Consider the following 21,280-nt stretch of genomic DNA (forward strand, 5'->3'; position numbering starts at 1 on the left):
CCAGAGTAGCACAAAGTACTCCTGGGAAGGGGTACAGACATTTAGCATTCCTCTGATCTGAGCAAGGCCACTGCACCTAGAACAGCTTATCAACCAGCATCACTATTCAGAGATACAAGGCAGGTTAAATGATTTATTTCCAGGAGATGAAATCTTAAGCAAGGGCTAAGAGTGGAAGACTACCTTTGACATGCAGCCTCACAGAAAGAGGTTCCATGAGAACAGGAAACACACCCTTGCTTTTCTCCCATTGCCTTTCTTCAGCTTAACTCTCTCCCTTGGAGCTGCTGTTAACACCTTTGAAAAGGAAGCTCAAGCCGCAGCAGCCTTCTCAAAACCAGACCACACTTGGGCACAAATGGACTGGAACAATTTGGTCATGCAGAAGCAAGATTTGAAGTCTAGAGAGGTCTAGACTTCTCCTGTGAAGACTGGTTCAGCTGCCAGCAACAGGTAATAGGGGAGCACAGGGAGCTGTGGGCAATTTGAACAGAACAAGTCCTCCTTTCTGTTACTGATATAATCTGGGACTGGTTGGCAGCAGACCCTTGTACCCTAAAGTCAACAGCTCCCTTAAAGGTGTAGCAAAGACAAACCATGGAGCTTTCTCTACTAGGAGGTACCCCCACTATGATCCCATAAATACCTTCCCCTCTGCTGGCATTAAGAAACAAACAAACAAGCCCCCAAACAAACAAAAAAACCAACAAAAAAACCTAGAGGAAAATTAAGAGTCACATGCAGTATTCTTGATGCTGCCTTACCCATGATGGAAATACTGCAGATAAGATTAAGAAAGTGCTCTAATGTGGTAGATCAGTAGCCTGTGAAAGCCTCAGCTAGGTAAAGCTTTAAATGTGACCTTTCTAAGCAGAGCTGATCTTGCAGGAAGTTGCATGCTCAAAAAAAAAAAATGTAATTCCAGTGAAACAGAGGCACTCAAGATGCTTGAGATCTGAAGCTAATACATACCAGGAAGGGATTTCTTTTCTTGGGAGAAGGGAGGAGCCAAGCAGGAAAAAAGGAATAAAGCTTACTAAGAATGTTAACAGCAGACATTATATCTAATTTCTTTGCATTCCTTCCCCCCTCCTTTTCCTCTCGTTCTTTAAAAAACAGGAGCAAACTTGTGAGTTAAGGATTCTGATCAATGCAACATGTTAGGAAAAGAGAGCAGGAGGTCAAGAGGAAATGATTAATCCTGTGCAGAAGACTGGCAGGATGGATCCTGGAATGGCTTACCAGAACAATGCCCCCACTAATAAGCAGGTCAAAAGACCCTTACAGTGAACAGAAGCCACAGTTACACTGTACATTAATATTCTTCCCTTTACCCGAAGTGATATTTGTTCATTAAAGCCACATTCAAAAAAAACCCAAGTATTGAATTAGAAGACAGGTGAAAAGTTGTGGTGCCAGACACAAGCAGGAAATCTGAAAGATAAAGGATTACAACTTAACAAGTCAAAGTGTAAAGAGCTCCACTGTAAGATGGTATTTGCAGAAGGCTTTGGTAAACTGAGGAACAAGGCAAGAGCCCTCTATTACAGATTTCACACTGACTTTTGTGTTCAACTCATGCAGTAGACCAGTGCCTCTTCTGATAAAGACTGCTCTTCTGTTAGTGGCACAGTTTAATGTGTTTAAGTTTAAAAAACAAAGCAAATTCACTGCAAGCAATACTTTGGACCTGAAGGTGCATGTGGTTCAAGGCTTAATGCAAGAGAAAGCTGTTTAGTTCCACGGTATCAAACAGAAGCTATTCAGTCCCAAGAGACTCCAGGTCTCAGGTAATTATCCCAATTCCAGACCACTTCTCTCCTCTATTTAGGCAGAATTACAAGTCCCCCGGGCTGCACTGTGGGTGCTGTCAGGGGAAGTCAGTTCTAGCTCCAAAAAAATTCAGAACTTAAACGACACATTTATCTATTCCATGATGCAGCACCCAGTACAACCTCAGCCATACATTGACATATACACAGCAGAGGTTTCACAAAGGCTTCAAGGCTGAACCCAAGCAAACCCACCTCTTCCAGAACCACCACTCTTTCAAGCCCTCTCCCGGTTTAGACAAGCAAGCATCAGCACCTTGTGGTGCCACCAGAGAACTGATGTGAAGACTACCCTGAAAACTCATCCATAATCCATAAAGGATGAAGTTGCTCATCAGTTCACTAATACAAGCTTGCTGTACTGATGACGGTGAAGTGCCAGGAGTGCTATACAGGTGTAAAAGCTGGTGCTGATGTACAAGCCAGTGATGGGAAGGCAGAGCTGGGCAAAGAGGAGAGGGGCTGGGCTGCCCCTCCTCCCCAGCACAGCAGCATCGCCCTTGGCTCGCTGGGGCCACCGCAGAACCAGCGCCTGGAGGAGCCAGTGGTGGGGAGGGAACGCCCTCCAGCAATTGCAGCAGCATCGCTGCTTGCCTTTGTATCAGCAAACAACCTCCATTTTGAGGGGCCAGAGGCACTGAGCCCAGGCTGGAGGAGGCCAGACTTCCAGTGATGAGGAATAAAGACTGGGAGATCGGTATTAGCGCTGACACAGTATTGTTAATGCCCTCAGTGTTCCCCCAGCTGTACATGACTCCTGTGTGCAGTGGGTGTTTATCCTGCCACCCCACACCAGAGGAACAGCACCACACACATAGCTAAATATGGGCCAAGTGCAGGGCTTTTGCAGTGAGACAAATCCTCACAGTGTAATATGACAAACTCAAAATTTTACCAAACTGAAAATTAAAGCAAGGGTTGATCATTAATCTCCATCCCTATCCCCCACCCCCTCACCTCCATTTTTCTGCAGGGAAAAAGGCTGTAAAATGGGACATGGGTTTCAAGTCAGAGAGGTCTTTGGGCCTTAGCTGGTCGTTTCAGACAGGGAACTCCACACCTCTCAAGAGAAGTCTGAAAACAGCTACAGCTTACTTGCAAGAGTGTCTGGACTCAGAGGGCTCCGTAGTTCTTGGCTGAAGGCAGAAATCCAGCTAGAGTACATGGCAGCTTGCACCAGCATTGTTAAACCCACCAGTATAGGCACAGCCTATTCCAATTTGTGACATCTCTCAGGTCTGCTGAGAACCAACAGTTGTCAGGCCACTAATTTTTATTAAATCGGTGAATTAAGTTGAAATCTACACCTCCAAGTCTGGGAGAAAGAGTCAGAATTATTAAATTCACTTTTTGCAAATCTGTTTTCCTATTTAATTCAGTTTTTCACAAGGAAACTCATGTTAAAAGTACTCCTTTTGTTCTAGGAGTAAGCTACCCATTCTACACCAAATCCTGCAGCATGCATTTAGAGAGATTGCCCTGAGGTAGAGACTTGTCCTTACAGTGTATCTAAGAACCAAACTTCAGTCTTTATTCCAGAACACAAGCTGAAATCACCTCAGAGATGGGTAAGGTTATATACATCTCTGCACAGAACCATGAGTCAGTCTGCAGAAACACGAGGTTAGTGGAAATTAAAACTCCTGTTCCTTGTGTGCAAACCCACAGGACAACCCCGTGTGGCTGGCTCAACATGCCAAACACAAGGATGTTAAAAAGCCAAATAATTGTTATCTGAAGCTCAGTGCACGTGCTGAGTTCAGCGCAAACATCCATTTTGCTCTGCCTCCCCACACAAAAGTCAGGAAAGTGGATTCCAAAGTTCAAGCACTGTAACTATAGAGGAAATGCTGAAATGAAACAGTTTCACTCCAGCAACATTTTCACAAAATTTAAAGGACAAGGTTCTTGGACACCCAAGTCACACCAGTAACATGCCAACTACTTATTTTCACGACTGAAAACATCACAGCGAGCAATGAAATAGAGCTCATACACAGAGCTATTAGCTGCAGTACATGCCTATTAAAAATGAAATGGCTAATAAGTTTCTTAACCAGTAAAAGTAGTAACAACCATTTTTTTAAGCAAGGGATGATAGGAACTCTTCAAAGTGCAATTTCTTCCCCATTTGTTTCTCCTCTGTTCCCTGCAGTTCATTACAAAGATGCATTTTTCAGCGTGGGGGGTGGTAAAGCCACTGCTAACCAAAAGTTAGCACCTCCAGCCGGGAACACATAGGTTGTGATGCAAAAACATCAGCATGTTCTCATGCATTAATACAGTCTCCTATTTTGTGTGTAACAAGATACTGTCATAAGGGGCAATCCATTTTAGCTATGGTTGAATTTTATGAACAGGATCAAGTTGCACAGCTTCCCCCCACCCAGCTGATGAACCTTTAATAAACAGAACCACCATCCCATTTTTTTAGGTAACTCCATTCTTGAGTGGCAGAGATTGTCATTGTTCCAGCCTAATCCTACACTCTAAAAGTATCAGATAATTCCCCCCAAAATAGGAACTACTCAATCCTCCATCTGCCCCACATAATTACTCTTTCTCTGACAGTCACCATCTTTTTCACCACAAAACATCAAGCACTGCTTAGGTCCAAAATCAGTTTTTAATGCTGTTCCTTTTACCACAAGTACAAAAGCCCAGTCTGCCATCAGTGTAAGTATTTATGGACTTGCAAACGTCCAAATTCCACCTAGAGTCACACTATCCACTTTGAAACTTTTCCCAATGGCTGTCTCAAAGCAAGAGTCCATAAAGAGTTTATTTCATTAAATTGGAAGTTGTATGAGGGGAAACAGGCTTGTGAACAGCACCATATTTAACTCGTTAGACTTTTTTAAAATGTTTTGGATTTTGACCATTTCTGGGAGGGAAGGGATTGAAAACATTTACCAGCAAGAGCCATGATTGATTTAAAAACAGTTTAGAGAAACAGGCAGAAGCAAGTGCAGGGCTTCCTTTCAAATTTGAAAAGAAACATATCTTGTTGTTGGCCCTCCGGTCACATTCAGTGCTGTTTTTTTCTTAGGACCATCTAAACAAGACAGATGTAGCCAGTATCCAGGCAGCAGTTGAAGCCTGAGCACTAGAAAGGCTCTCTGGGGTGGGGGATGGAGGGGAAAAGAGGCAGAAGAGAAGGAGGAAGCCATTTGGCTATAAAAAGGATCTTTCTTTCCTGTTGAAATGCAATGGTAAAGAGTGTCAAAATGGCTTAAGGGTGGGGAGGTCAAACATGTTTTGAGATGTTAAAAACTCTTAAGCTTTGTCAAAAAGGCTGAAAAAAACCCCTTAAGGTAGGTTTTTGTTATTCCATGCAAAATACTTAGCCATCATAATAGCTGTGAGAGTTCCTGAAATTTTAATTATCTGTTGACTTTTATCACAAATTAACCAAAACTACTCAGTTAACATTTTATCCTAATCAATCTGCCAACAACAGAAACACTTCTGAAAATTACTGTTTTCCAGTAATTTTTAGATACATCATATATTTGCCAATCCTTCCTCCCTCCAGCAAGCCTCCATTTTAAAAATCCATCACTACTGTTTATACAGTGCAACTGACTCTACATTAAGAAGGATGCTCAAAAATAGGCACTAAATAGTATTTTCATTAATGCCACAGCACCAGCAAAATACACCTTTAATCTGTATGCCATCAAAACTAAACACAGAGGATTTTCTGCTAAACAAAAATATTTTACTAAAACTTCTATTTAGTAACTATCAAATTAGTTGTCATTTAAATCCAATAATGACATTTCAGCAGTTCTAAACCTTGATTCATAAAGCCAGACAAGGCGGCTTACAAGGCTTGTATAGTAATTTTCTGTTATTTCACTAAAATCTGCAAGAAGGAAGCATATAGCCTGCACAGTGAAGCCTTATTTGCTATGGCTACAGAAGGTCTTAAAAGCTCTACATCTTATGTTCTAGTTTGCACTGCAGTAATGCAAGAGTCCATGTCTTTTTAAATAAGTAATTTATTTATATGAAATAAGAGCAACTGGAGTACAGATTGGAACCCCTCCTCTCCAAATGAGATGAGGAAGCCAGGCTCTTCCTTACTGTTTTCTCAGACCAGTCACTTTCTATGAAAGTCTCTCCCACCAGAGACTCCAAACCACCATCTCAAGTTATATTTGAAAGTTCATACACAGGAAATTGGATTTACACCCATCTCATTTTTGAGACATGCATAAAACACGGATATAACAGCACAAAGCCTCTTCCCCATCATGCCCTCCCCACCCCCACACCTGAAGGGGTTGGGGTAGGGGGTGTAGGAAGGAAACTACCTTTGAGAAAGGGTTTTGAGATGCAACTCATCTGAACAGATGCTGGAAACCCAGATCCTTTATTACTAGCTTAAATTACACATCAAGAAATTAATTCCAGTTGCTAATATAGGAGTCAGGATGTTGTTAGCATCCTGACAATCCCACTCAACCACTGAAGTCCTCTCAAATTCTGTAAGCACCTTGTCTCTCTCAGGTTTTTACAGTACACTAAAACTTGCTGCTTGAGGTGGGGATTGCACTAGCTGGTATTGCAGCTCTTTGGGCTACATCTGTTACTGCTTTGCAGCAGAATTTTATGCAGGAAAAGTCCTCAGAGAAGTGGAAGACTTCTCTCACATAGGCAGGTTTAAGTAGGAGCTCTTCCCAGCACTCATTAGACTGGTTTCTTAGCATAAAAGCCAGCATTAGGGGTGTTCCTCAAGGCTCAGTTCGTTTGTGGCACTTTAACTGGGCTGAAGAAGTCACCCTCCTGTGCATATTCAAGAATTGAGTTCACTTAAGACACAACCAGGAGAACACTGGATGCTTACAGAAAAAGACTAAACTGCTTACAGCAAGAAAAGGTTTTTGGATAGAAGCTTCCCTCCTAACTGGGAAGTGTTCTGGAATTAAGGGCTAACAACTATAACCCCATCACAATATAGGGAATCCTGAAGCTGCAATATTTAAAATATTTTAAATATATTAAACTACTCCTCAAGCCAGCTTCACTAAAACTGGTATTAGAAGCATGGTCAGAATCTAACACAGCCTTTTTTCTCCCCCAGCTGCAGAATTCAGCATTTGATCAACAGCCTTGACCAAAACCAAATAAAGATCAGTAGAAAATACTTTGTCAATTCCCTTTTAATGGCATAGAAGCTGAAACCCTTTTGTGCCAGACATTACTTTCAGATGACAGCTTTGTTGCCAAATTGTGTGGTCAGCTAATCTAGCAAGGGCAGAAGTCCATTGTAACTTAATATATTTTTAAGGGATGCATACTGCAATGGATCAGAGCTGAAAGTCACTTGACCAAGTAATACTCCATCTTTCTTTTGTTCCAGATTAGAATCCAAAATTATTAGGATCTCCATACAAAATCTCAACTTCACAATATGATATATTAATGCTTTCACTACACCACCACCTAATTATTCAGAAACACTACACCAGAAAACATCACAAGAAACAAAGTTGTTCACAAAGGTCAGGCTGGTGAGTAGCCAAGAGGTGGCAGTGTTCCTATCTGGTAAACAGGAAAAAGACTAATTGTTAATAGCAATTCTATTTGGGTAGAAGTCCAGTGGCATCAAAGTAATGGACTGCAAGAGGCACAGTTTTTAAACTGCTTCTCTTGCCCTTTCAGCTGCATCCCAGTTAAAACTGAATATCCTCTACAGGCACTAGAACCAGCTCCTGGTCAAAGCAATTGCCTTAAGAAGCAGTAGTAGTATATTACTACAAACATTCTAATTAACTGAATGCATCTAGGCAAGAAGGTGGCAATATTTTAGTGCTTTAGTAGGCTTCTATAAATGAAAGCATTTTAAGATATTGTCTATGCAATCGTGGAGGTCTTTTTAATTGATAAAGAATTTTCAGATTTGGAATACAAATTGTAGCTTAGACTTGGCAAAAAGAAAAAAAAAAAAAGAAGAGTAACTGTATAAATCAGTACTTAAATTTCACTTGGCATTTAAGCTAGCCTAAGGAAATCCCAAGACTGCCTCACCTCTGAATTTTTAACATGGTTATTGAACACTGGAAGATGAAGTTTCAGTTCACATGTTCAGTGCAAAGGTCACAAGCTCTGCAAGACCATGATCAGAAACATTCCAGGGCAGCGTTGCTTAATTCATGGCAACAGCTTTATTTAACAAAAGCACTCGAGGAATAGCTTCCCTCCGTAACCCCATATGGGATCAAACATGAAACAAGTCAGCTTACTCCAAGAAGTGGCTTCTTTAACCACATGAGAGCTGGGTGTTTTGAGAATTTGTTTTGGCTGGTTTTGTTTCTTTCTGTTTGTTTAAACTTTGATTTACAAAGATCTTTCATTCTGAAAGCATTTCCACCTAGCTGTAGCAGAAAAAGAGCAATGGCACATGTATTTGGCAGGAATGTCTCCCCTGCCTGGAAAAAAACCAGATACATGAAATGGGGAAAAACAACCCACACACCATGATATTCTGACTCTTACTGATCTAGGAAAGTATCTTCCAACAACAGCCATTTGTTCCTAGTGAATGACTAGCAACAGTTTTCCTGGGCTAGACAAGGTTTCTGAAGAGGCATTTCCATTCTTAGCAAGATAATAAGTGTAGCATTTTATATCATTTCACATCATGCTGCTCAAAAAACTTGTGCTACTTCATTAGAACATGTGCATCCAAAACAAATTACTAGATTTGGAGCTGTGTCAGCCACCTTGGATTATTTCCCCATACTACTTCCTTCTGCAAGGGACTATGTAGCTGTTGGCCAAAATATCTCTGCCAGGGGAGCCAAATGGAAAGTGATTTGCCCATCTATATCCAAAATCTGAATCCACTAACACAGGTGTCAACTATTTCTTTTCACACACCTTAAGGAAAACTCATACGAGTAAGCTTTGGAGCAAAATTAGACTACACTACATATAACAAAAATTGTTCTCAGAGGAAGGAATAAACTGCAAAAAGCTGACAATTAGGAGAGAGCTATAATGAGGGAGATTATCACTACCCCCAAGTAGTTTGTCTGATTTCCATCCCCAGATAAGCCATACACAAATGTACCTGAATTCTGCAATGAGGTTAACACTGTGTTCTCATATGCTGAGGAATAACGAGATGAATCAAACAAGATTTCCAAGACACCATTCCATGGCAGTGAGTTTCTCACCTGCTGACAGCACATTTGGATAGCATACCGTAATCTCAGTTGGGAGGTATCACTATTTTTTCATTTTGGTCTTGGTTTTTGATATACAACATTTCCTTTTTCCAATCTATCCACTAGCTGGTGAAAAGGGATCCCTTTTATGTTTCCTCCTGGGATGGTGTTAAAATGAGTTTAAAATTCAAACAATAAACACATTGATGAAAATACTGTGTTCTCCTGTAGACAAGATCATATTGAATTTCATGCATTTTATGGTATTTTCAGTTGAGACCATGATTTTTTTCCTGTTCCTTATATTAGAAAACTAATATTAAAATAATGTAAGACAGGACATAATCAAGGTTTCCCCATGATAATTTAAAAATTTAAGTGGAAGGACACACTGTAGAGACCAGTTACTCTAAAATACATGCCAAACAGCTTTCTCCTTTTTTTCTGAAGCAGCTGTATTGAACATTGGTGAAGACAAAACAGCAGTTCTGACAGGGTACTGGTTCAATACATTATTCCTAGATTGATTAACTGTCAAGATTTATTCTTTCATTTAGGAGAAAATAAGTTGGTCTTACTATGCTAGCCAAACCCTCATAAATACTATATAAAAATGATGTTTACATGCATACACTGACAATATATAATGAAGACAAATGAATGGCAACAGAAAAAGTGTATTATTGGATAGCTGAGAGGAATAAACACTTGTTCCATGTTTACAGTGACCTGCACTACCACAACATTTTAGAAGTCAGAAGCTTAGTCACAAGAATGCTTTATAATGAAATGCACAACTACAGCTTTCACCAAAAATTTATTCTAAGTACCAATGTCATTCAGCTTCCCTCTCAAAGTTTAAGGCAGAGCTGGGGAAGGAAGTGAGATGAACAGGTTTGGACAGGAGAAACTCTTCGGTCCACACCACTGAGGAGTTTCAACAGCTGAAGCTCCTTAGCAGCCCCTGTTCTCTGCTGGATGGCACAGGCTGGCATTAAGAACAGGTGTCAGAAGCGATATTGTATACAGAATAAAAGTGCTATGAATTGTATTTACAAGGACGTTAATTGAAAGGCATGGCTTCATTCTAAGAAACTGGTTGTCAAATGAGGCAGCTGAGTAAATCCTCACCAAGTTTCTGCAGCTAGACAAGCAAATTGGAAACCAATTAAAATAAAGCTCTAGGTAGTTTAACACCCTAAGTAACTCCTACAACTATAAAAATGATGGTACTCTCTGAAGAAAAGTGTAAGTTAACTGCTTGTATCTAAGGGCTGAGATATGAAAATGAAACTGTTTACTTAAAAAATGGCTCAAGTTGGTGTTTTTTTGTTGCTTACTTTGTGAAAGTAAACTTATGTTAACACCTGCACTTTTAAATTATGGTTCTCCTATTTGTTCTCACAGTGTACAAAGTTTCTGCCATCACTGCCAAGAGACAAGATAGGAGCACCAGTAAAAGACTATCAGTAATCACGTACTACTTGAACTCCCTTCAGTGGCTCAGAGGCATAGGAAAAGAAACGAAAGGACTGACAAGGAAGTGTTCCAGTGAAAGAAGAGCCTCTGGATCTAAGCCAAGCCCAAGTATGCCACTACAAGCTCAAGTGGCCAGTCTCAGAATCCAACTACTCCATTCTTTGCAAAGACATGCTGACCTTACCTATATCCAAGTCAATGCCAAAGCCTCCTACAGGGGGGAAATGAAATGCAACATTATATTAATTATAACTGCAGTGCTTCAGAACTTCCAGCAAAAATCTCTAGAGATTAGTTCTCTAGAAGACCTAGCTTCCTAAATCATAAAGAATTTTCAATTATTACTACAATGTACCAACATGCACTAACCATGTACCAATATGTAACCACATCAAAGCACACAACTGCTCCCTGGAAATATTATTTGAAGAATAAGCCACTTGGAATGAGGGGTCCACATGTACCCCATCAGGTTCAGCAGAACACTGCCTTAGAGGCTTTCCACTTGTTTTGATAAGAGACAAAGAAATTGGACCAACTTGACACCTCTGCTCCTGAGAACAGTTCAGATTCAGAGGCATGTAATGAATTACTTTTGACAAAATGCAAAGGTGGGAAAATTCCACCTTTACCAGAAAAGCAATAACATGAAGATAAAGTCGTATTTCCTTTGCAAGTCATAGTTGCCTAAAACTTAGGAAGTTTATCAAATTTGTATACATTGGGAAGCACATACAAATGGAAAAAGCACATCTCAGGAGTGGGTGGAGATTTGGAGTGGACAGCCCTCTAGCAAATTGCCATCTACATCAGCTCAAGACACTTCAGCCTTGCTTCCAACTCAGCCCAGCCTGCTTAGACTGCCCACTATGAACCTCCCTAGGAACTGTCCCATCAACCACACAGAGGGTAACTCAACTGAGGGAGCCATGCTGCAGCAACAGAAAGCTCAGGTGCCATACATCAGTAATCTAGCAACAGGCTCAGAGCCCTTGAAAAAATTAGTAATGGTAAAAGAGCTCAGGAGCTACTATGGTCAATTAAAATACATGTTTGTCTGGAACACAGAAAGAAGACAGCACCTTCACGCTAAGAGAGGGCATGTAGTTACCTTTTGGAACTCTGTCAACAGCCACCATTTACAACTCTAATCCAATTCCTAATTCTAATCTTGCCAATGATTTCATGATATTGGGGGAGGCAGAGCTTATTACATCCACCCCCTCGCTGACAATTGCATTAAGTACAAGAGGGGAAGCAGTAAGGACAGTATTAAATCTTACCCCCTTTATCATTTTAGTACATACAAGAGCAGCACTAGAAAGAGTGGGACCTCAGTGTTCTAGGAATTCTATCATACTTTATCCTTTCCAATTCCTACTGTTTTGTTACTGTTGCTTGTTTGGTTGTTATTTCTTTCAGGGTAGAATCCACTCCAGACCCACTGTTCTTTCCAGTACTCATTTCTTGATTGATAATTTTGTTTGGTTTTTTTTTCCCCCTTCCATAAATTGTCCCTCCTTTCTTCCCATCCAGTATTTGCCCATCCATTTAAAAACCTTTAACAGAAGTTGACACCAAATACATCCTACTGGGACACAGCTGCAACACTGTAGGTACTTCTACAGTAACTAGCCAGGGGAAAATATTTTCCATTATTTCAATCTAGTATTCAGTCAATTCAACTAAATGTTCTCATACTGTTATCTGCACAATAGTATCCATGACTTGCATGCATTTCAGTGGGAGAAACAAAAATTTTCATTTTCCCCTACAAATAACCATTTTTCTGAGGGGAGGCTGTTTGGCTCTCACAATAGCTTTAGCTAGCTTGCTGATCAGTCAGTCACCAGTTAAAGAAAGTCTGGTTTACAGTTTGCTCATCTAGCCACAAAAGCTGTGTTTGGGACACTCAGCCGGCTCATTCGGCAACCAGTTCCTTAACAGAGGAGCCATGCCTTTCTCAAGTAACATCCTTGTATGGATCAAGTATTCTTGAAATTTGAGTGACTTTGTCTAGCAGGCTGCAGACCCCCTTCACGCTCCAACTTCAATGTATTAAATCTCCAGTGCCTTTGGGCACGCCATATATAGCGGTGGGGGCGGGGTGTGCTGCAGGGGGCTGGAATTTAACCCTTTACCGGCACTGCTTTTAAAGAGGAAAAAAGATGGCTTGGAGGCATGCTGCTCCTTCTTTCTGTGCTCTAAGAAAGTTCTTCCTCAAAGTAACACACCCCCTTCTGCTGCACGTGCACTTATTAGAACATCCTGGAACTATACAGTTGACTTCCAAAGCACAGCAAGACACAGCAGCAAGACCCCAGGAGCTGCCTGATGGCTCTCCCTTACACCCTCCACTGTCTGACACGGCATTAGTCAATGTTACAGAAGATCCTTGCCAGGCAACTCACTCACTGGTGCTTCACACTACCATCCCCGACACAGGACAGCAGCATTTCTCTAGTCCTTGATGCAGCACTAGGTTGGATTACAAAGCTTAAGGGCCATCCATAATGCAGACAGCTTCAAGCTTTGCCTGCACCCAATATTTAAGGCTAGGGGGTTTTTTTTTGTACACCTAACTGTCTGACAGTGTGAATAGCTGAGTAAAAAGAACCACTGAAGTGAAGGGAGAGGCAAAAGGGTTTGAAGTTTGATAGCTGACATTTTACCCTAAATAATAGTTTCCTTTTGTTAACCTCGAGCAGCTGAACAAAAGGCTGTATAACATTGGTTTTTTAGCATATGCCAGCCACTCTGGACAGCAAGTATGTAGACATCCAAACAGAATCCACAAAACCCAAGACAACATGGGACATGGGGAACAAACAACAAGCTCCAACACTTCCACTCAAGAATCACACTGAAGTTTGATTGCTGAATTTCAGGTCCCTGCTAGACTTTTAATCCAGCCAAACACAGCATTTGATAGTTCTGAACATTCACAATATCTTGCCTAGCAAAAGGAAGTATTTACAGTAGATGGTAGTTTATAACAACATGGGCTAGCCACAAAATATATGGGGTGGGCAAGTAATACAAGCAATCAGCTGAGAAAGATAAGGTTTAGCAAACTTCACAGAACACCGTAAAAATACTCTGTTTATGCATGGAGACTAACTTTAGAGGGAAAATGATGCAACACAAGTTCAGCTACTACCTTTAGCTCACTAAAGCACCATTCTCCCCCACAACACAGATTCTAGGGCGAGCATTTGCTATTCTCACATCCCTGGAAGGCACTGGTATGAGAGCAGCCTTGGTAATTGCCTGTGTGATCTTAGGAGAGATAACACTGTAGGAACAAACAGGAATAAAACATAGCTGCTGAGGTGACAGCAGTCAGCTTTGGTTGGGTTAATTTGTCTGCTTCAGAAATTAGTTCAGACAACTCACATGTTTCTTCAGTTGAGATAGTTTTCTCTGTAGCATTCAAGGCACATCTCTCAATCCCCAGAAATTTAAGTACCCAACTCTGATAAGTGACTCACACCCATTGCCAATCCAAATGAGCTTGCCTCGAGTCACCTCCCTACTGCTGGGAGGTAATCCATTTTCTCCCAGTCAGCACCAGTGCAGAGGCACACAGCACAAAGCATACAAAACCACACAACAATAAGCATTTGAAGTTTTCAGTTCAAGTCTTAGTCACTTAAAAAATATTTCAACCACATATGAAGGAAACTGCTAACTAGTCATTATCCTATCCAACAAGTTCACCACCTGGGGTTTTAGCAATGCATATTATACACAAGTAAAATAACAGGAATAGAGCTCTTATTTCTTAAGAGCTGAACATGTAACTATGAATTAATTCTTGTGTCAGTACTGGACACATATCCAAGATGCCCGAACAAATTCATGAGCTTCATCTGTTGGTACTGGGTTTTATTCCTTCTCATAGTAAGCTATACAGATAGACCATTCAAAGCTGGCCAACATTTTTAGTTGCTAAAAAATATTAGTAGCTACGGACCCTAACCGAAAAGAATTTATTTTGTTGAGGGTTGATAGCAGAGGAAGAAACAAGTAGCTGAGAATCAAAAGAACTTCAGAAAAGCAGCTCACTACTGTCTTAGCCACACAATTTCTCTTGTTTAAGATGGTAGAGGAAAGATAAAATAATGTCAGAGGTGACATTACATAGTAAAGAAGCTTTTGTACTCAAGGTAGAAGTTGGCAGATAGTATTGCTCCAATTCCTTAACAGGTTTTTGTTTCATTTCTGTGACTTGATTTGGATGCACAAGCTTAATTTGTCAGGAGGACCAAACCCATCCCACCCACAGAGCCCTCCTTCAAACACAGCCAGCTAAAGGAGAAAACAATCCATGGAAGGAGCTGCAGCTGAGCCCATGAGAAGATCAGCTGAAACAAAGTCAATATGCCCAATGTATTTTAGCATCAGGGACATCCATTCATTACATTAACCAATACTTGGATTGCCAAGCAGTAGCTAGTCCCACTCCCATCCAGTATTTCTACACTTCAATTTAAGACTTGGAATGATAGGTTAAAAGCATTAGTAAAAATTATGTACTACATAATTAGGACCCAAGATTATATTTGTAAGTGGATTACAGCTGAAGACAATAAACCCCTTCTGTGAAATCTTATCTGTGGTAACATTAGTCTTGCATTCAGTGCATTGTTCGTGCTGCTTAAGATCTGTGCTTTCAACACATCACGATTCTTTGTCTGATGGAAAGACACCAACAACTTTGCAGGAAGGAAGGGAGTATGGGAGGAAAACTAGGAAGAGACTGGGTCAAGACAGTATTGAAAGAGGAATGATACCTCCTTGACTTTAAACCAGAGGAACTAAGTAGCTTTCCTTTAAGGAAGCATGGTCTAGCAAGTGTGTTTACATGCTCTGAAGAGTTAGCTGAAAGGAGAAACTGCTACACATAATGCAAGATTTCATCACTAAATTGAAGCAAAAACTCAGCTAGACCTTCTCTCCCAGTTACAAGATACACATCAAAGCATCAGTTCTAACAAAACTAATTTTAAAAAATTATGGGTATACAGTAGTCGAGTTTCATGCCTATTTATTGCATGTACATCTCCAGTTTTATGTTCTCAGGGGAAGCCACTATACCTCAGGTCTGTGTTGTAGCCTGCTGCAAGCATTAATACCCTTACACACAGCAATATTCTTGGGTTTTTCAAAGACATGTTCTAAGTAAAAGCAGTCCATGAAAGTTGCCTGGACATCCAAGGCACTTCTGCTTCTTCCAATTTTTGCTCACTGGAAATTGTCTGAAGTAACGTTTCATTAAGCCAGTAGTGTAACAATATCATTACCACCAAGAGAAAAACCTAACAAGTTTGCTGTATTTACCCTAAAATGGTGAGCGGATTTCAACACTAGTCACTGCAAAGCAAGGGGGAGTTTGGATTCTGTCCAGTATGGTATTAAAGCTGTTTTAAACGCCAAAGTTTAAATTATCTTAGTAAAGAGAAGGCATTAAATAAAGACTTCTACATGTAGGGAAGAGCCAGGAGCTAAAGATGTGATGGGGAAGAGGCATCTAAAGGGAAGGTAAGGCAGAGTAATCCCAGAGGTTTAACACCTGATAGCTGAACAGTATTTGCAAGTTAAAAAATATTGTGGAAAAAAAGATGATTCCAGCCTCTTATCTTAAGGATGTTAAATCCACATTCCATAAATCACATATGAACAAAGTAACTCACTACCCTGACTTTCTTCATCAGGAAAAAATTTAAAAGGAAAACAAACCATCAGTAAGCAAATCTGAAGCACTGTGTTTAGATGGGCACCTCTATGTGCATTTGATATCAGAAAAGAAACAGTAAGTATGATAAAAGAAGGCTGCATACATACAAATAATTATATGCAATTTCTTACATACATTGGAAGTATGAATTTCTCTAGCTTAAGTGTACATTTTTCTCTAAAGCTGAAGCTCTAGCAGTCACAACGTATCGCATTTTAAAACCACTGCCTCCAGATACACTTCTAAAATTCGTAATCTCTTTGTTAGGTAGCAAAACCCGTAATCATTACGAAGAGAAACAGCAAAAGCCTGTGCCACACACTGCAGATTTATATAAATAATTGAGCAAGAGATGCAGAACTGGAGCTAGGAACTCGGGCACACTTTCTGCATCAGACGTGTGGGTGGATGGCACCGAGAGCACCACGGAACACAGCTCAGCATTTGGCAGCATGGAAAGCCATTGCACAAAAGCAACCACACGTTTAACCTACCATTCCTGTCTAACCACTCTATTCCTCCTTTCCCCTCATACCAGTCCAGTTTGCAATTAAAATAAAGTTATACCAGAGCTGGCAAAAGGGAAAAAAAAATTTCTGTCAAGTGAATTAAACTGACTCTCAGAAGCATCTCCTGAGTGTGCACAGCCAAGCCTGAGAACAGAGAAGAAAGTGAGATCTCCTATTCTCTGAGTAGCCAGGAGATGTAAAGACAGCTTGCTCCCTATCGTGAAACCACAGCTTTACCCTACATTAAAAACACCTTAGACATAAATTCAACCAGCAAATTTAGTCAAGGTATCAGGTAAGTAGCTTTTAGTTCAGCTGACAGCTATGCAGTTGAATGTTTCCCCATACATGTACAAGCCTCCAAAAACTACATCTTTCACAGTCTGTAAAACAAAAGAAGGAATGCATTTTATTTGTAATCTAAAAAGATAAGAAATTCAGGAATATATGCAACTCCAGAACTCAACATAGCAATCTGATTTTAGTGAGTGTTTTCTACATGTGTCCAATAGCCCCATGAACCACTGCAACTCACTAATACAGCAAAAAACTTAAGCATTTGTAAATTTTTCTGATCAGTTAAGAACCTGACAAAAGACAGAACCTGCTGCAAGGAAAAGGAAGGAATAGTCTGTCTTCCCTAAGGGCAAGTGAAGAAAGACCTTTAAAATCCTATCTTGCAATGGAGGGAGCTGTGGTGCTACAGGGTTTTGTCTTGTATGTCTTTCTTGGTAGTCCCACTTGGTAGAACCACTTCTAAAATGGAATCTGTAGAGCAATATGAGAACTAGAAGGGTCACACACCATTAAGCAGTCTGAATGTGGCGACTCCACACTTTCCCTAGAAAGTGTCAGAAGTCTGCTATTGAAGTGTTTCCACCATCCACTGCTGTCATCATGAAGTGGTATATTAAAGCATACAAGGAGCTGAGCTCTGGCATAAATGAAACCTCAGTTATTTAACTTACAACTTGTGGCATTTTCCACTTTCTGCAAACTCACTTGAATCCAGACAGTTTATAAATACAAGCCAAGTGTCCTACAGCTGTTCCAACATTTTCTAAGATCATGGCTTGGTTTACAGCCTATTAATACTTCCAACAACAGAAAAATCAGAGGTGCTCTTTCAGTCAGATAAAGCAATCAAGAACACACTGACATATCAGGTAGAATATTTGATTTAATTATGGGTAAGACTAAAGTAAAATATTTTTCGTTGGTTTTCATAACAATAACACCTAGTTGCTACTGTAGCATCAATAGTTCTGTCCATACAAAAAACACTGCCAGACAAAAAAAAAATTATCAGGGTTGCAACACGGTTACTTTTGTAGAATACTTTCAAACATCTGAAATGAAGTATTTTCCCTGCTGCCATGATAGCATTTTACATCAGACAAGGAGGTTCCTGGTAAGAAACCACCAGACTATTTCAACAGCAGCCCTATAAGAACTTGCTTTTGCTTCTCCCCCCATCCCACAGCAGTTTTATTCACTTTCTTCCATGCACCACAGTAGTATCTGCAGGCAGTGGATCTGAAAAGCAGTGTTCAGGATTCCACCCTCTTTAACGTCTGCCACTGCTCTAACAGTCAATATTCTGTGTTTCAGGGACTGTTGCATACTCATAGCACACAACAGCAATCAACAGCTCAACTGAGACCAGAACCATCTCAACTAAAAAGAGACTATACCAGACATCCCAGTTAAGAGCTGAAATCTGCATTTCTCTGCATTACGAGGATGAGCAACTACACTGCTCTTGTCTGGCAAATGTGTATTGTGTAGTCTTGTTTTAAGACTTGGAACACCCAGTAAGCAACCACCCACGGTGCTATTTCCCTTCTCACTTGAGGGAGTCTCAAAACGGAGGTGGAATGAGGGAAAATTATGGGGAACGGACAGTGATTCCCAGAAGAAGGGGTGGAAAGACCGGAGAGGAACAGGACGAAAGGCAACAAATGAGTAGCAATATTAGGACAGGAGTATCATGTTCTAAACAAGGAGGCATAAAGGAAGCCAACAACTTTTGTGCAGAAAACCCTCAGGGATTAGGCCAAACTCCTCATTACAGGGTAAGAAGGATATATCCTGAGGAAGGACAACTTTGCATTTAAGAGAACTACTCTTCCAGCAACTTGCAGATGAGATCTGCCTATGCCCAAATCTTACCTGCATGAATTAATCCAAGGGAATATCCTGCTCACCAGCTTTTCTCACATACTGAGCAGAAACAGAATTTTTAACTACTAATATTGTTTCAGGCTACCATTCCTGCCTCATATTTTAGGTTTGTTTCTACACTATTAGCCCAACAAAGTGCTTAAGTGATGCACTAAGTACTCTCCTGGAAAGCTGCCTTTCTATTATCGTTCCTTTTATGAGGCTGTAAATAGCATTCTTAAACAAGCAATAACCCTCACAGTTTTGCAGCCACCCTTTCTCAGAAAAAAAAAAAGTTGTATACCTCACCCATATTTTTAGCCAAAGTGATAAAGATTTACAGGACAAACTGTTCCCAACAGTCTCTCCCAAACAATTCCCCTTGAGTGAATAAATACTTGCAAGTACTGATCAGGCACACCCACATTAAGGAGCCACCAAAACGAACTAATCAAGAACAGTAGTAGATCATTAATTTGCAGAATAAAAGCCTTTCTCAACAGGAGTCGAAGGCTTGAAAATACTTACTTGTTTTAAAACAATTTCTAGGTCTACAGGACACAGGAACACCCAAACCAAATACTTTGAGAGGTGCTCTCTTTCCAGAGTGTACTGTTGAAAGTAAAATTAGTTATGTAAAATAAATTAGGCTTTTTCAGAAGCTACTTCTAGAAAAGCCGTACAGTTTAAGCAAGGCTAGAATACCTTTTTTCCTTTTGCAATTTAAGCTTTTAGGTCCACAAAATACCTTGGAGCTCCTATCCCAGCTACTCTTTTAATAAGTGATGAAGAACACATTGCATTAGAAGCTGGATATTCTATGCTATGGCCAAAAGCCCTCAATTGTTTCATTTTACACACTCCAAGAAAACTTTCATCCTACTGCGAACACAAAAACTAGGGGCTTTCTAGCCTGTACCACAAGACCTAAGTTGTACTCCAACATGAATGCAGAAAGACTGCTTCTTCTAGTGTCTTAAGAACATCATGCCTCATTTCAGTCCAGCTTTCAGTATTACACAAGTGCTTTAGGAAGCCCATTCTTAGACACTGAGATACCACAAAAAGCTGTAGGCAGCCCAGTTGCCATAACATTCCTGGGTTACTTTTTTTGTTAAAAACTCGATTGCTCTTTAATCACACTTCATGTCCCCCAAACATCATTTTAAGACCTTTCTTCTTCCACAGAATTCATACCATCTGTCCTCTGCCACTAGCAACTTTTAGAAACACAAAATGCCAGACATTTCTAGAATTATTTCATAGCTATAGCAGCACTGAAGGAGATAAAAAAGTGTCCCTGAAAACTGAAGACAAAGGCATCGCCACACTTCCCTAGGCTAAATGCCTTCACGTATCAGTTAAAGCAAGCACCCCACAGGAAACTCTTGTACTACCCCTGTCCTCAGGCAGGTTTTCCTCTGAAGCCCCTGGTTGTGCTGTCCAATTTCATTCTGGGAGGAAACTACCTCCAACACCGGTTACTGGAAAATTCCAGCAAAATCCCACCGCGTTGACCCCCAGAGCAAAAGGGGAAAGTCAGCAGATCGCCATTTTCCAGCTTCAAACGAAAAACCAAGTTTCAAACTATCACAGCAAGAAACAATCCCGATGAAACTTAAGACACTTGCAAGTACATTTTGAAGATGCCACTGCCTCTTTTGAGATGTATGAAACAGTAGCTAGGGTCACCAGAATCAAAACTTGCAAAGCCAAAGCGTTTTAAATTAACACCACATAGAGCAAGTTCCTGTTTTTGCATCAGTATATTTTTGCCACCACAGAAACAGACAAAAGCAAGAGCAGCAGATGTAGCTGGTACATGAAAGCATTAATATCTCTGCTAATTTTTCCACCACCTTTTATTTATTTATAAATAAATAATCAAAAAGGTGTTCTTTTCTCAACACATTATTCGTTTTTCTTTCTCCAGCGGGTTACATGCCGAGCACGGCTGTGCAAAGCAGACTCCACAAACCAGTTTAACTTAGCACTGGGGCTCTGGGGGCACCCAACTTTTTCTCTTGCATCTCCACGGCCCCGCCACTCCTCGGTACGCGCCCGACGAGCTCCCTCTGAGGGGCACAGCGCCCGCAGCAGCCCAATTCCCCCGCTGCAAGTCGTTCAGGGGCAGACCGGGGCTCGGCCGGCCGCCTCCGGGGACAGTATGTCCCGCACCTCGCGGAGAGCACCCCTGGCTCACCTCCTTCTCCTCCATCTCCTCCTGCCGGGCGGCGGCGCGGAGCAGCGCCCGGTGGGAGCGGGGCGCGCCCCGGACGCCGCCGCCTCGCCGTCCACCCTCCCCCGGTGTGTCCGCGGCTCCCACGCCCCGCACCAGCCACTGGCGGGGCAGCCCTGCCCCCTGTCCCCAGCCCCGCG

The 21,280-nt window shown here is 41.1% G+C and overlaps 1 protein-coding gene across 1 annotated transcript in view; it reads right to left on the reverse strand.

Annotated features, from left to right (window-relative positions):
• TRIM71 (tripartite motif containing 71) overlaps positions 1 to 21,280 on the reverse strand; it is a 55,992-nt gene that overhangs the window by 33,252 nt on the left and 1,460 nt on the right. The gene's annotated exons all lie outside the window — the stretch shown is intronic.

Source organism: Catharus ustulatus, chromosome 1, assembly GCF_009819885.2.
Source record: "Catharus ustulatus isolate bCatUst1 chromosome 1, bCatUst1.pri.v2, whole genome shotgun sequence".
Taxonomy (NCBI): domain Eukaryota; kingdom Metazoa; phylum Chordata; class Aves; order Passeriformes; family Turdidae; genus Catharus; species Catharus ustulatus.